Source organism: Alligator mississippiensis, chromosome 15 (assembly GCF_030867095.1).
Source record: "Alligator mississippiensis isolate rAllMis1 chromosome 15, rAllMis1, whole genome shotgun sequence".
NCBI classification, from domain to species: Eukaryota; Metazoa; Chordata; order Crocodylia; family Alligatoridae; genus Alligator; species Alligator mississippiensis.
The window spans coordinates 16,310,716-16,317,840 of NC_081838.1; the positions used below are offsets into that span (position 1 = coordinate 16,310,716).

A 7,125-nucleotide genomic window follows, 5' to 3' on the forward strand; every position below is an offset into this window, starting at 1 on the left:
ATTTTGGGAAGCATTTTGCAGTCTTACAGAATGAATGAGGATGCATGGATATAAAAGCAGGGCACAATCATTAGAAGCGTGTGCCACATGCAGCAAAACTAGCAATGGCACAAATTTGCTTTATACTGCGGTGCACGCCCTCGCGCATGGGGCTGGTGCAGGGCATTTTGTCTTGGGTGGGAGTGGGAGGCTGGGATCAGCACCCGTTCTGGCCCCAGCAACTTCACTTGGGGCCTCCCTGGGCAGCAGTGGCAGCAACCCCACGGCTTGAAGCCTGCCCGGCAGCCAGAAGATAGCTCTGCCCAGCCAGGCTCTGATTCTGGAAGCACGCACTGTTGCCACGGACATCGTGCCACTTTTTCTTTTGTTTTTTGACACCAGGATCTCTCGGTGTCAAATTTTGGCACCACACTGTAAATCTGCAGCATGGCAAATGGGTGCACGTGCACCATGGGTGGTATGTGGGGCCTGAAATGGGTTGGAGGTGCCACAAACTGCATGTGCACGCTCATCGGGACAAGCTTTAGGTGTACAAAAAATGGCACAATGCATGTTGAACTATTTTTCTCTTTGCGTCTCTCTGATTTATATTTCTTTTATTTTGAAAGGAAGAGATGTGCCTACCAGCCAATCACCTTGGCTCCTTGCACCCTAGAAGTAGTAACTGAGAATTAACCAGCTTTTGAACTCGTTGACAGGGCAGATCAGGAGGAAGGGTGCGGATGTAGCCCTCTGCCATCCTTCCTCAAGTGCTGCCGCACTCGGGAGTCGAGGCTCCAAGCCAGCAGGCAGGAAGGGCATGAGGAGCTCGCTCCAGGAGCAGCCTCAGGCCCTGGGCAGGCTGCACGTGAGCAGCAGCAGGAGGAAGGCCTGGAGCAGGGAGCCAGCTCCAGGAGGAGCAGCAGGCGCCAAGAGCAGGTAAGACCCTCCAACACTCGGCCCCCTCCACGCACAACCAACCCGCCCTTCTCTGCCTCAGGCGCAAAACTTCTGCCTTGTACCCCTGTCTGGAGCCCAAGGGCCCAATCTGGCACCTCTCCATTTAAAAATCCTAGATCTATCCTGCCTTTTGAAGAACCCTTTCCAAACGAACAATGCCCATTTGTAGCCTCACTGCTAAGAAAACCAATTCATCTTTAAAGATCACAACCAACTGGCAAATTGAGCTAGTCCCAGGGTGGCTGTCTTTACCCATCCAGAATTTGGCCGTCCCCCACGACGGTCCTGTCTGTGTCAGTGGTCACAAACCGGTGGTATTTGGAGACATCCTGCAGAGGAGGTTTTCAACCCCATTTTGAATGCAAAGTGCTGAGCTTGATCATTACTGAGTAGGCAGCTGCCAAGGATGCTTTCTTTCTTAACAGAGACTTTTGGCATTCGTTTCCATAGCTCCAAGTTTGGCTGCAAAATGGGGTGCTTCCTGTGGTCACAACTCATTGGCATTTTGCTGCAGAGCCAACACCATAGATTCAAAGCACCCACCTCTTTGGTGCCTGCCGTGCAGAGGACTTCTGCGAGAGACCACTACTAGCGGTGATCTCGAGACGTCCTCCTGCGGTACAGGTTCAGGTGCACAGCTTAGCACAGATCCTCCTTTCTGATAGGAAATAATTTTCCAGGTCCGGGGTTATGTACATGGAAGCAGCAGGCTTGGACGGTGATGAACCTGTTTCAGGTGTTAACACAGGTTTTGCTCATGTCGCAGACTTTTCCAAACTATTTTAGAAAAATACAGATTGAACTTTGATCATCCAACACAAATTCAGGTTTTTTGAATGTTGAAAATTTTGCAAGATCCAGAGCAGCGGTCCTCAGGGTTTTGAGGTTCAAACCTGTCCGCATTAGATTCAAGGCATGCTTATCTTTTACTCATTTTTTGTCTACAGAAAAATAGCACAGGTTTCCCTTGCTTTATGCAGGTTCAGTTTATGCAAATTCGCTCTTATGTGATGACCCTTTTTATAACCCCAAAATCATTGTCTGACAGTTAAATTCACTCTTACACGATTGGCAGCAGGTAAGTGTGTGGAGGAAGGGGACCGGGCCATGGGAGGGGGCAGAGCAAGGCCCCAGTGAGCCTCTGGTGATGGGGGGCTGCAGTCACCCCAAAATTCACCGTAGCCTCCCCCCCGACAAAATATATGGAGACCTCTGGGATGCGCCTGGACTCGTGGGATTAACACTCTTCCTTCACAAACCATGTTTGATCCCATCTGGCCAAGACTTAGTTTTCTATCTCCTCCACCGACAGGTACTGCTGATACGAGACCTCCCCGCTCCAGCGCTGGGTGGACGTGGGGTTCGTGCTGGTTCGGAGGAGGGCCGCTGCCAACTCGTAATGCCATGATTTTGATCTTTTGTTTCACAGGCCGTTGAAGACTGCATTGAACCTGCTGCAGGATTTTATAAATATAGACAACTTTTTCTGTGGATACAGGGCCTTGGCTTCTCCAGGCGAGGTCCTGGAAGTGCTCCTCTGCAGGTAAGAGCCAAGAGCTGTGGAGGAAGCTGTAAAGGCCTTTATTGGTGGGACATTGCAGGAAACGATGTCAGTTAGCATTGAAGAAGGCATACTTAAGAAGCTAAATGATATGCATGTATTTCTAACAACCCAGGCTATCACTATCCCTCTGCGTTTTTTTAATAGCCATCTGAAATATCCATTTTGATATTTAGGCATGGAAACAAGGAGAGCTGGTTTGGCTCAGGAGATGCCAGAACAGTTCTCGCGAAGTAAGTGTGGCTTTTTTCTGTACAGCAAAACCTCAGTCAGGATTCAGAGCATGTGGTCAGCTTAAGCATCTATATATATGATACGTGTGTGTGTTTGTGTATGTATATATACGTACATATGTATGTATTTCCCTAGCCTTTGTAATTAAGTGTGTATACGTGTGTGTGTTTGTATATATATATTGGATTCCCCCTTGTCGATCCCCCTGATCCCCTTTAGCTCTCGGCAGTGCATTGCTATGAGATGCTCCAGAAGAGCGCTAGCACGGCTTCTGGCAGTAAGCGTTTGGCTAAGTTGCCTTAACTCCCCCAATCTTGCTCATCAATGACTCGATTTAAGCATGGGTTCATGTAGCTTCAATTCTTTCATTTGTTCTGGGGAAAAACAAGTCCCACGTCCTGTTTCTGCCATGTGCCATGTCCAGTAAAGAACCGGTAACTAGAGAATAGAAGAGCAGAGTCTCACCTGCAAGCCCTCACACCACAGTTTTCCCTCCCAGGAACAACCTTTCTACCAAGTTTCATGAATGGGTTTTTGGAGTTGTCATCATTTTAGCATTGTCCAGTCCTAAGACATTGTGGCAGGGGTGTCACAGAGAATGCCACAGGTTTGCATAGCACATTACGAAATGACGATGAATACTTAGGATTATTCATGATAAGATAGCTGACCTAGCAGTCCCACCATCGCAAAGTCCTTTCTGAACTGGGTGTCGGTGGGGTTGGGAAGTGCGAGTAGGACATGCTCTGGGAAGCAGAGGCTGGGGAGTCTGGACCTGAGATGGTCCAAACTCAACCTGATCTGTAATTTTGATCTCCATAAAGAGCTGAAGAAGAACCTTTGTCCAGTGAAGAAACCTGCTGAGCTGTGGGGTCTGTGTTTTCAGCTTGTAATGCAATCCCAAAGCAAGAACATTTTGCACACTTGGTTGGGAAGGCTTGGTGAAGCTCTGCTCCTGTCATTGCTAGTCGCGCCCATCGTCCCGTCTAACCAAGCAATATTGCTGCTCTCAAACGACTCTTTGTGGCCACACACGGAAGTGGAAGCAGCTTTACATGAAAAGAGGGGAAAACATGTCAAATAGTAAGCCAGTGGAGGATTAAAAGCTACAGAGCCTGGGGACACTCATTGAGGCCCTGTCCCTGCCCCGGGCATACAAATCATAGTGGGCTGTGCACCCCCGTGCAGCGAGATCTGGCCTGTTGTTGGGATCTGGCTGGATAGGGACCTGGCCATGCCCACCCGCCTGCAAGACACAGATGTTAGGCGCCGCTGGGATGGAGCGTGCGCGCGCGCGCGTGCATGCGTGTGTGCGTGTGTGTGTGCGTGCGCGCCTGCATTACCCCTTCCACATGAACGCAGGTGTACATGCTGATAATAACCCTCGTGTTTCCAGGGTAGATTCATCCCTGCGAAGTCTGGCCAAAGCTGCTCTCTACCTAGTTGTCTCCTTTCAAAAGAGGAAAATCTCATCAGACGTTACTGCGCTCTGACCCAAGGCAGCTTCAGGCAAAAGCCTTTTTGCCACGAGGCGTCTCTTGCTAGCAAGCGCCATGGCGCAGGACGTGCGTCCCACTGGTTTTTCCTATGCGAGCGATGGGCTGCGGGCACCCAAGGACAGAGGACAGACTCACATTGCTGGGGCGCAGACCTGCTGAAACAGCGCTGAGCTGTGGCACTGCACCAATGTATGTCCAGTGTCCAACTGACACCCAGGTAGAAACTTTCCTGTGACAAATAGCTTTGTGGTTCTGCTTCTCAGACCTGGTGCAATGTGTGAACTGGGACTGGTGTCGATCCCACTTGTTGGGGGGGGGGTCCCCCGGTGGCCAATCCTGCTGCCTGCGGGGCCCCGATCTCACTCACCATAAAAGCAGCCACGCTGCTTCGGGAACTTGGTGACCACTTCCAGAAGCAGCGCGGCCATTGGAGCTGGCAGCCCCGCTCCCCGGCCAGCGCTCGCAGGAGGGGCACTGGTGCTCCCGCCCGCTACCCTGCCCACCGGCTACACAGGGAGCGCAGCATGACAGGGGTGCCCCGGTGCTCTCGGGGGTGCACCCCCGTGCATCCCCTGTGTCGCCCCTGCTTCTCTGCCCGCATCCTAAGGACAGCACCAGGAACAAGGCCAGGCTGCTTCAGCCCCGCCCACCCCTTGTCCCGGCCCCGCCGCGACTCCGCACCCGGCCAGAGGGGAGCGGCCCCCGGCGGCGGAGGAGGAGTCCTGTGCAGCCCTTCGCCCCCGTCCCGCACCAGTGGGCCGGATCCGGGTGCCCCCGTGCTCCCCGCGTCCGCCCGCCCCGGTCCGGCAGAGCCCGCAGCCTCCTCTCCCGCGCTCACCTCTCCCCGGCTCCGCCCCGCCCCGCCCCACGCAACGGCCGAGCATGCGCGCGGCAAGCCCCGCCCCGCTCGCCCCCGATTGGTGCGAATGTTGCACCAATCCGACGTGTCCTTCCCCGCAGCCCGGGCGGGGGGCGGAGCGGGGTGTCGGCGGCCGTGCCCGTGTCTGTCCCCGGGGACCTGCCCCGCCAGCCCTGCCTGCTCCTGGCCTGCCCGGCACAGCCCGGGGCCCGGCAAAGGCTGCTTGTGCGTGAACAGCTAAGGGTGGCAGCGAAGGCAGGAGTGGGGACCAAGAGTGGGGAAGACGAGCAAAGAAGACCTGGTTTTCTGTTATTTTATAATAGAGGCACCCCAGAATAGCGCTCCCATGCAGGGGTCTCAAGGTGTCATCTCCCTCCAGCCCCGTCTCACTCCAGTCCCTGAACACGGGGTTTGAGACTCAGTTCATTAGCTGTCCCTTTCGCAGGAGGACCCACCGCTGCAGTCACTTCTGCTGTCCTCATCGCTCTTTCCCACTCTGGTCGTCTCCACCTCCACTTCACTTCGCTCCTGACGCTGGACATGAACTGATGGAAGCAGGCGACAGGCTCCCTGGGGTTTAGTCTGGTGCCCGTGCAGCATCACCTCTCTTCACAGCTGTTCAACCCCTGTCACTGCTTTGCCCAGACACTTTACCTTCTTCCACACCTCCTAGGTGAGTGAGCAGAGCCATAGGAGGTGATCTACAGTCTCTGTGGCACCTTGGCAGATTGCTCTTTGGCAGCTCAGTCTCCATGGTTGCCCCTATCTATGTCCCAGATGCAGCTGCCCCTCATGGCTCCTTGGCCAGGAGAGGAGCAATGCCAGGAGACCTCTAGGGTGAACTCCAGCCAGGCCCAGCTCTCCTGGGCCAGGTACATACAGCTGTAAGGACACAAGCTCCCCATGCCAGGCACCAGTCTCAGGGCGGTGCAAGAAATAGCCCAGCTCACTGCACCACCTCTTTCCCCAATTTTTTACCCCTCCGTACAGATATGGGGCCAGGGGGATGGGCAGTGACCACTATGCCCCCACACCTGCAGCCTGTCCAGTCCTGGTGGGATCAGACACTGGCATCAAGAACAGGGCACCAGGTCCCTGAGTGCCAGGGCCTGAAGCTGTGCCCTGGCAGGGGCAGGTCCTAGGTGCTGGGCTGCTGGGACCTCCCCACCCAAGCAGCGTCAGTCAGTGCAGGGGGTGGAAAGGGGCAGACTCCTGCAGTTTTGGGGCCATTCTTGGATTCATCAAGCAGATGAATTCCTGGGTCCTGAGGCTTCACTGTGCTGTGCCAGTAAGGGTTGCGCTGCAATGGATGAGGGGCCATGCGTGGGGCTGCTCCTGGGCAGCATCTGTTTGTGCTGCCTGTGTCATAGTATTTAGGGTTGAAAGGGACCTAAACAGATCACCAGGTCTGACCCCCTGCCCTGGGCAGGAACAGGTGCCGGGATCATATCACCCCAGCCAAATATCTGTCCAGCCTCCTCTTGAAGACCTCAAGGCAGGAGAGAGCACTACCTCCCTTGGGAGCCCGTTCCAGAGCCTGGCAGCCCTAACTGTTAGAGAGCAGGTTCAGGCTGGACATCAGGAAACGTTACTTTACAATTTGTGGCCATTATTCCTAGTAACCCCAGGTGGTGCCCAGGGAATAGAGCCTCCCCTAATTTCCGCTGGTCCCACCTGGTGAGTTTGTAAATGGCCACCCCTCTCAGCCTTCTCTTGTGGAGGCTGAATAGATTAAGGCCCTTTAGGCTCTCTTCATAGGGCCTGCCCTGCTGCCCCTTGACCATGTGAATGGCCCTTCTCTGGACCCTCTCAGTGCTAGCCACATCCCTCTTGAAGTGTGGCACCCAGAATTGGAGGCGGTCCTCCAACTGTGGCCTGACCAGTGCCACATAGAGGGGAAGAATCACTTCCCTGTCCCTGCCTGTGATGCATCTGTAGATCCACAACATGGTGCGGTTAACCTTATTGACCGCTTCCTCGCATTGGAGGCTCGTGTTCATCCTGGAGTCAACAATGACTCCAAGATCCCTTTC

The 7,125-nt window shown here is 54.3% G+C and overlaps 1 long non-coding RNA gene across 1 annotated transcript; it reads right to left on the reverse strand.

The window, feature by feature from the left end:
* Positions 1-559: 559 nt before the first annotated feature.
* LOC106740358 (uncharacterized) lies at positions 560-5,058 on the reverse strand. Its single transcript, XR_002088484.2, has 2 exons — positions 4,078-5,058; positions 560-3,783 (listed from the first exon to the last, which is right to left on the reverse strand). It is a non-coding gene; the product is annotated as an uncharacterized LOC106740358 (long non-coding RNA).
* Positions 5,059-7,125: the final 2,067 nt, after the last annotated feature.